Raw genomic sequence first — 7,935 nt, forward strand, 5'->3', positions numbered from 1 at the left:
GGCGCAGCGGTTTGGCGCCTGCCTTTGGCCCAGGGCGCGATCCTGGAGACCCGGGATCGAATCCCACATCGGGCTCCCGGTGCATGGAGCCTGCTTCTCCCTCTGCCTATGTCTCTGCCTCTCTCTCTCTCTCTCTCTCTGTGACTATCATAAATAAATAAAAATTAAAAAAAAATTCTTAAAAAAAAAAAAAAAAAAAAAAAAAAACCTAAGGCAGGAAATACAGTGGATGCATAGAAGATGAAAAGGCCACTGGAATCTTTCTACTCTGGGCTCCAACTCATCATGAAAAGTGGAAAGTATGTGTTGGGGTACAAGCAGAATCTGAAAATAATCAGAGATGGCAAAAGCAACACTGATCATCCTTGCCAACAACTGCCCAGCTTTGAGGAAATCTGAAATAGAGTATTAAGCCATGTTGGCCAAACCTGGTGTCCATCATCAGTACAGTGGCAAGACTATTGAATTGGGTTTAGAATGTGGGAAATACTGTGGAGTATGCACACTGGTTATCATTAATCCAGGTGATTCTGATATCATTAGAAGCATGTCAGAACAGACTGGTGAAAAGCAAAACATGAAAAATCTCTCTCTAATAAAATTGGCCAGAGCTTGTTTGTTTGTTTGTTTGTTTGTTTTTAAAGATTTTATTTATTTATTCATGAGAATACACAGAGAGGAGAGAGAGAGAGAGGCAGAGACACAGGCAGAGAGAGAAGCAGGCTCCCTGCAGGGAGCCTGACATGGGACTGGATCCCGGGTCTCCAGGATCACACCAGGGACTGAAGGCGGCGCTAAGCCGCTGAGCCACCCCGGCTGCCCCAGAGCTTTTTTGGAAAAAAAAAAAAAAAAAAGTAAAACCTAGCTAGAGAGCAAAACTAACTAAATATAAATGAATAATTGAAAAAAGAAGTCAAAGGGGGAAATATCTGGAAGTCACAAGAAGTCCCTTCTCCAATAACTTGTAAGCATCTTGAGTGGGAAAGGAAAAATAAAGCATTGATATGGTAACTTCCCCATAAAGGAGGGTAACCACTGCTACCAAGATCCTTCACTATAACTTGCAAAATTACTGCTCACTATTTTCTGAAGTAGCTTCATTGAAAACCATCCTTCTTTCCCCAAGAGACAAGTAATTCCAGGAAGTAACTTTTTAAATAAAGACTTTATTTATTTGACAGAGAGATGGAGAGAGAGAGAAAGAGAGTGAGCATGAGCAGGGTGAGGGGCAGAGGGAGAAGCAGACTCCCCGCTGAGAAGGGAGCCTGATGCGAGGCTGAATCCCAGGACTCTGGGATCATGACCTGAGCCAAAGGCAGCAGCTTAACCTGAGCCACCCAAGTGTCCCTCCAGGAAATAACTTCAGTGAAATGGAAAATAGACACTTCTACCCTGGAACACACCTGACTTCAAAACCAGCTTGTAGGTAGGGAAAAACCAAATATTCAGGGGCAAAAGGAATTTAATCTTGCTAAAATGGATGTCAGAGAAGATATCATTGCAATGAAAGCAAAAGCAAGAAAGGGAATAACCTAAGGAGAGCCTGGAAATGTATATGTAGAGGCAAAGATTACTCCGAAAGTCGAATCAAAGCTAAGCAGTGGAGAGTGACACCACAGCGGCATGGGCAGAAAAGGTAAGACAAAGGAATATAAACATTTCATGAGGATGACTTAAGGATTCTAAGTTAGTTGATACTTGTGATGATTCCTTCAAAGTGAATGAAAATTGCATTTTAGCAGCAAATGTCCTTCAATCTTTCCCAAGAGCTAAATAAGGTGCTCTTTACTAAGTAATAATAGGAGTTTCACTTTTTTTACTGCCTCCCTCATTGAACGATGCCTAAAAGCAATTATACTTCAGCTGTGCTGCATCTTTTCCCTTTCCCCTTTTCTCCTTCTTCTGAAGACTAGAAAGAGATTAATGCAACAGCACATATGCAGTTAGAATTTCACTTTAAAGCAATCAGTTTTAAGAAGCACTTTGTACAAATGCGCTGCATTTAAGAATGATTTTGGTGCATGTGTCTTTCCATGGGACAACCCAGCTCAATGTAAAGAACAAGTACTATAAACCAAGAAACCAAGCCTGACTAGTTGTGGAACTTAGGTAAATCATATACTTTCCCTATTATTCATTTTTTAAAGTTTATTTATTTAAGTAATCCCTACACCTAATGTGGGGCTCGAAATTACAACCCCAAGATTAAGAGTTGCATGCTACCCTGACTGAGCCAGCCACATATCCCATAAAGTGAGTGTTTTTTTTTTTTTAAGATTTTATTTATTTATTCATGAGAGACAGAGAGAGAAAGAGGCAGAGACATAGGCAGAGGGAGAAACAGGCTCCATGCAGGGAGCCCGACGTGGGATTCGATCCCAGGACTCCAGGATCACGCCCTGGGCCGAAGGCAGGCGCCAACCCGCTGAGCCGCCCAGGGATCCCTTTTTTTTTTTAAAAAGTAATCCTGGGATACCTGAGTGGCTCAGCCGTTGAGCATCTGCCTTTGGCCCAGGGCGTGATCCTTGGAATCCCAGGATCGAGTCCCACGTCAGGCTCCCTGCATAGAGCCTGCTTCTCCCTCTGCCTGTGTCTCTGCCTCTCTCTGTGTGTCTTTCATGAATAAATAAATAAAATCTTTAAGAAAATAAAATAAAATAAAAATAGTAATCCCTACATCCAATGTGGGGCTTGAACTCATGATCCCAAGATCATGCTCTATGGACTGAGGCGTCAAGCATCCCTCTGTTATTCTAATAGCCATATATCTATATCTATATCTATCTATCTATATATATCTTATATATAGCATGGTTTGTTGTTTTGGTGAAAAATTCTACACAAAAGTAAGGTACGTGCTGTTAAGGAATGCCTTGTAAATATTAAATCCATTTTAAATAATTATAAAGGCAGATGAATTATTACACTTTCTTTATTCCTTTCCTCTATTTTTGTAACAACCTAACATTTTATTGAATAAAGACTTATGAAACTTAAGAGTCTGAATAAATGCTGGAGGTCAAGTTAAAATTGGTATTTAAGAAATAATTCAACTTGTATGGCCTCTTCTTAATTTACATATTAGTCAATCAATAAACAAACATTTGTTCAGTGCTTCCTGTGTGTCAGGAATTATGTTAGGCTGTGGGAGGGGAGGGATACCAAGGACTATATTTCAGCAAATAAAAGACAGCTCGGATTATGAGAAGTATATCAGTTTCTGAGCTGTTAAAATGTAGAAAAATATGCATCTAAGAAGGGATTATATGTGGGTAAAAAACAAAGAGCTTCCATGGTGAAAAAATAGAATATATCCATAATAGATACCAAGTGTTAGAAACCAAAAGCATCCCCAGAAGTTTAGTGAACAAGAAGTCCCAAGGAGCTGAGGGCCGTGAGGGAGATGCACTGTATATGACACTGGCCTAGTTCTGCTAATGTATTTTCTATCGATTCTATAAGACATTGGCAAGAAAAGAACAAATTAAAAACTAAGATTTATACTTTCCCTCCTGAAATGTGACAACTTTAAGTTTCGTTGAGACTTCTGAATTCTATAGTTATACCAACCTGAAACCATGATTTCTCTTGCATTGGAAAATTTAACTTACCAACGATTATGTAAATTACGAATTAAGCAAATACACGCTTTGCTAAAATACAAAGGAAACTTGGGGCAAATGGCCCAGATCATTTAAAATTTGAGCCTGTAATAACGAGTGAAAATACTTTGAGATAATAGTTTTGGCATCATTTCTCATTTGGCATTGAGAGAGTAAAAATAAAAATTTTTCTCCAGTGGAAGTTCTTTTAAGATTTTATTTATTCACTTGAGAGAGAGAGAGAGGGAACAAATGTGGGGGAGAGGCAGACTCCCTGCTGAGCAGGGAGCCAGATATGGGGCTCCATCCCAGGACCTGGAGATCCTGATCTGAGCTGAAGGCAGATGCCAAACATCTGAGCCACCCAGGGGCCCCACCAGTGGAAGCCCTAAACTAGACCTGCATCTGTAGCTCTAGGCTCAGTTCCTGGGCTACTACTAAGTCCCTCTTTCTCATACCCTACCCCGAGCTCTAAGTACCAAGGCCTCCAACCCCTGATTAAAGAGGGCACCAGTTGATGCTACGCCTAAGAATTTAATCTTAGGACCACTGTTCATTCCTTCCCTCAAAGAAACTTGAACTTCAAGCCTCTTAGCTCCCATTACTGTCCTCTGTTGCATCTACTGTGACTAATCACACTTGTGCATGAAAACAAAAACTTGTAGGATCTTACAGACTACAGCTGACTTTTATTAAGACTTTATGTCCACTATTCTCCAAGAGTCAGCTGTGACTACATCTGGCAAGCTTCATTCCCATTTTGTTGTTGTTTTAAAGATTTTATTTATTCATTCATAAGAGACACAGAAAGGCAGAGACACAGGCAGAGGGAGAAGCAGGCTCCATGAAGAGAGTCCGATGTGGGACCTGATCTGGGGACCATGGGATATGCCCTGAGCCAAAGGCAGGGGCTCAACCGCTGAGCCACCCAGGTGTCCCATCTTTCCTATTTCATTCCTATTTTGATAGGTCAAAGCCCCAAATATAATTACCTGCTCTCTACCCCTGTCCTCTATGGAACTGTCATTCCTAAAATGCTCTGAACTTCCTTAAGCCTAGTACAATCCCTATCCTCTCTCCCTATGCAAACCTTCCATTTGTCCTCTGGAATTCCAACTTCTACACAATCATTTTCCTGAATGTTCCTTCCACTTTTCAAAAAAAATTTTTTTTTAAAGATTTTACCCATTTATTCATGACAGACAACAGATACAGAGAGTGAGAGAGAGAGAGAGAGTGAGGCAGAGACACAGGCAGAGGGAGAAGCAGGCTCCATGCAGGGAGCCTGATGTGGGACGCGATCCTAGGTCTCCAGGATCACGCCCTGGGCCGAAGGTGGCGCTAAACAGCTGGGCCACCAGGGCTACCCTCCTTCCACTTCTATACTTATGTAAACCTGGCCTTCTCTAGGTCAGTACCTTCTGTGCTGCTCCCTCCAGTGAGGTCTGCTCACACTTTCACACCTATTTAGTGTCAGGAGACTAGGATACTCCCCAGTGCTATTTGGAGTCCACTGCTTCCCCCACCCTTTTGTAAAAACCCCTGCCATCCTCTCCCTCACTAACTGTAATCTATCTGCCTCCCATGTACTCATTGTTCACAGAAGATATTGGCACTCATTACTGTGTTATCTTGTACCGCCAGTACAAGTGAACTCATCCTAAGTGAGTTCAGAGTCCTCATGAAAGACCCACCTAATCTCCAACGTCCTCCTCTAATGTTACTTGACCACCTACCGCCCCCCGCCCCAGTCACTCCCTGGACCTTGTCATCATCTCCTAAAACTCCTCTACTTTCTTCATTCCTAAAATCACTAAATTCTTTTCCCCCTTCCCCTAAAATCTCTAATTCTAAAAGTCCACTTTCTGACCACAATCACCTATACCTCCAGCTCACTTACTATACCAGTCTGAGTGCAATTGTCCTTCCCTTTGTTTGAAAAGATTATTGATCACTTCACTTCCTTTCTATTACCCCCTTCCTGTCTTTACTTCTCTGTTTATCTAGCTTAGTGTTCATGGTCCATCATTTCACTCACTCTTAGAATTAACCTTGAACTCCCTCCTTGAATGCACTCTTTCCTTGTCTTCTAAGACACCATACTCTCCTGGTTTCTCTTGTCTGGCAGCCTTTTACAGACATTTTTACTGGCTTCTCCCTCCTGTATTACTAAACCTTTAAATGTCGGAGTGTTTCAGCAATCTGTCCTGGGAGCTTTTCTCTTTTGATTCAATACCCTTTCCTTAAGTAATTGTAGCTCTTCCCATGGGTTTAATTATTATCAGTATGCATATACTCCTCAAATTCATACCCGAGTTCAGAATTCTTGTTTCAGCTCCAGATTGATATACCTGCTTACCTGACATCTTCAAATGAATATCTCCAAGGTATCTCCAACTCAGCGTGTTTAAAAGAAAACTCATCACTTTCCCATTAAATCTATTCCTTCCAGAAACCTGAATCACCTTTGAATCTCCCTCTCTCACATCTCCCCAAATTTAAATAATCTCTCTATATTTATTTTTTTTAAATATTTTATTTATTTATTCATAAGAAACAGAAAGAGAGAGAGAGAGGTAGAGACACAGGCAGAGGGAGAAGCAAGCTCCCTGCAGGGAGCCCGAAGCGCCCTGGGCGGAAGGTGGCGCTAAACCACTTAGCCACCCGGGCTGCCCAGATTTTGTCATCTCTTGATGTAAGGATTAAACTAGATTATGCATGTAAAGGATTTAGTGCCTGGCACATGATAATCAATAAATGCTATTCAGTGGATATATGTTGGATAATTCAGTAAATGATTTTGGAATAACTGGTCATCCATTTAGAATGACCATCCATTTAGAAAAAATACAAATTTATCCCTACCTCACTTCTTAGACCCAAGTATGTGGGGGGAATGAAACCATAAAAATACTTGAAGAAGACATGGGGAAATATTTGTATAACCTTGGAGTTGAAGAAAGCCTTTCAAAACATGTCCCAAAAGTTAGAAGCTGTAAAGAACAACCAGTAACCACATACCAATGTAAACATTCTGCATGGTGAGAAAGCCATAAATAAGACCAGAAGACAAATAACAAATAGTGAAAATATTTATAATACTTAATTAAAAGGAGTTAATAACAAATATCTAACTAGCTCTTATAAATCAACAAGAAAATATTAACAACCTACTAGCAAAAGGTCAAGCTGCATAAATACAAAATTCAGTCTAAGATCTACAAGTGTCTAATAGTCTAAAGAAAATACAAATAGGGGATCCCTGGGTGGCTCAGTGGTTTGGCACCTGCCTTTGACCCAGGGCGCGATCCTGGAGTCCCGGGATGGAGTCCCATGTCGGGCTCCTGGCATGGAGCCTGCTTCTCCCTCCTCTTGTGTCTCTGCCTCTCTCTCTCTCTATGTCTATCATAAATAAATAAATATTTTAAAAAAGAAAATACAAATAAAACAATAAGCTATTACATTTTACTTATAGATTAGAAAGGTTGACTACATTTCGTGTAGGTAAGGAGAATGGGCACTAACCTGCTCTGTAGGTGGAGCATAAATTTGAACAATCTTTCTGGAAATAGTTTGACAATGGAGAACATAATATGAAATGTGTGTACCTCTTGATATAGTAATCCCACCTCCAGAAATTTACTCTAAAGAGATCATTTAAATGTTTCAAAGAGATATATGCTGAGAATGTTCACTGCATAATTTATAAAATTGGAAATAAATATTTATTGAAACAGCAATAGTCTTCTTGGGCACTGCTCATGATAGTGGGGATACAGAAATGACAATAGAGAGATAAAATTCCTTTCTCATGGAATTTACATTCCAAGGGTTAGAAAGACATTAAACTAATAAATAAGATACTTTCAAATAGTGACACATGCTTTGGAAACGTAAAACCAGGTGCAAGAACACAACAAATTAAAAAGAAAAGGTGCTTTAATATATGACAGAAGAAATTTTTCCTGATATGAAGAGCTGTGGAGAACTGAATCTACACATGAAAAGGACATACTGTATTGCAAGAAAACCAACAATGAACAACTGAAACTAAAATATATCCTGATTAAGTTCTTCAGCTTTCAGGATAAAGAAGCAATTCTTTTGCAGAATTCTGCAGAAAAAACAGGTCACTTATAAGAAGGAAGAATCAGGCCTGACTCAGATTTCTCCACAGCAGCATTCAGTGCCTGCAAAGTTTCTAGGGAAATAAAGTGAGCCCAAGAATATAATATCTGGTCAGGTTGTCATTTAAGTCAACAAGCCAACAACACACATTTTCAAACAAGCAAGAACTTGGGAAGTAAATAACATACAATCCTTCCTGAAAAAA

At 40.1% G+C, this 7,935-nt stretch overlaps 1 pseudogene; it reads left to right on the top strand.

Annotated features, from left to right (window-relative positions):
- The first annotated feature begins 240 nt into the window (after positions 1–240).
- LOC106559728 lies at positions 241–1,924 on the top strand (annotated as a pseudogene).
- The last annotated feature ends 6,011 nt before the right edge of the window (positions 1,925–7,935 follow it).

Source organism: Canis lupus, chromosome 15, assembly GCF_011100685.1.
Source record: "Canis lupus familiaris isolate Mischka breed German Shepherd chromosome 15, alternate assembly UU_Cfam_GSD_1.0, whole genome shotgun sequence".
NCBI classification, from domain to species: domain Eukaryota; kingdom Metazoa; phylum Chordata; class Mammalia; order Carnivora; family Canidae; genus Canis; species Canis lupus.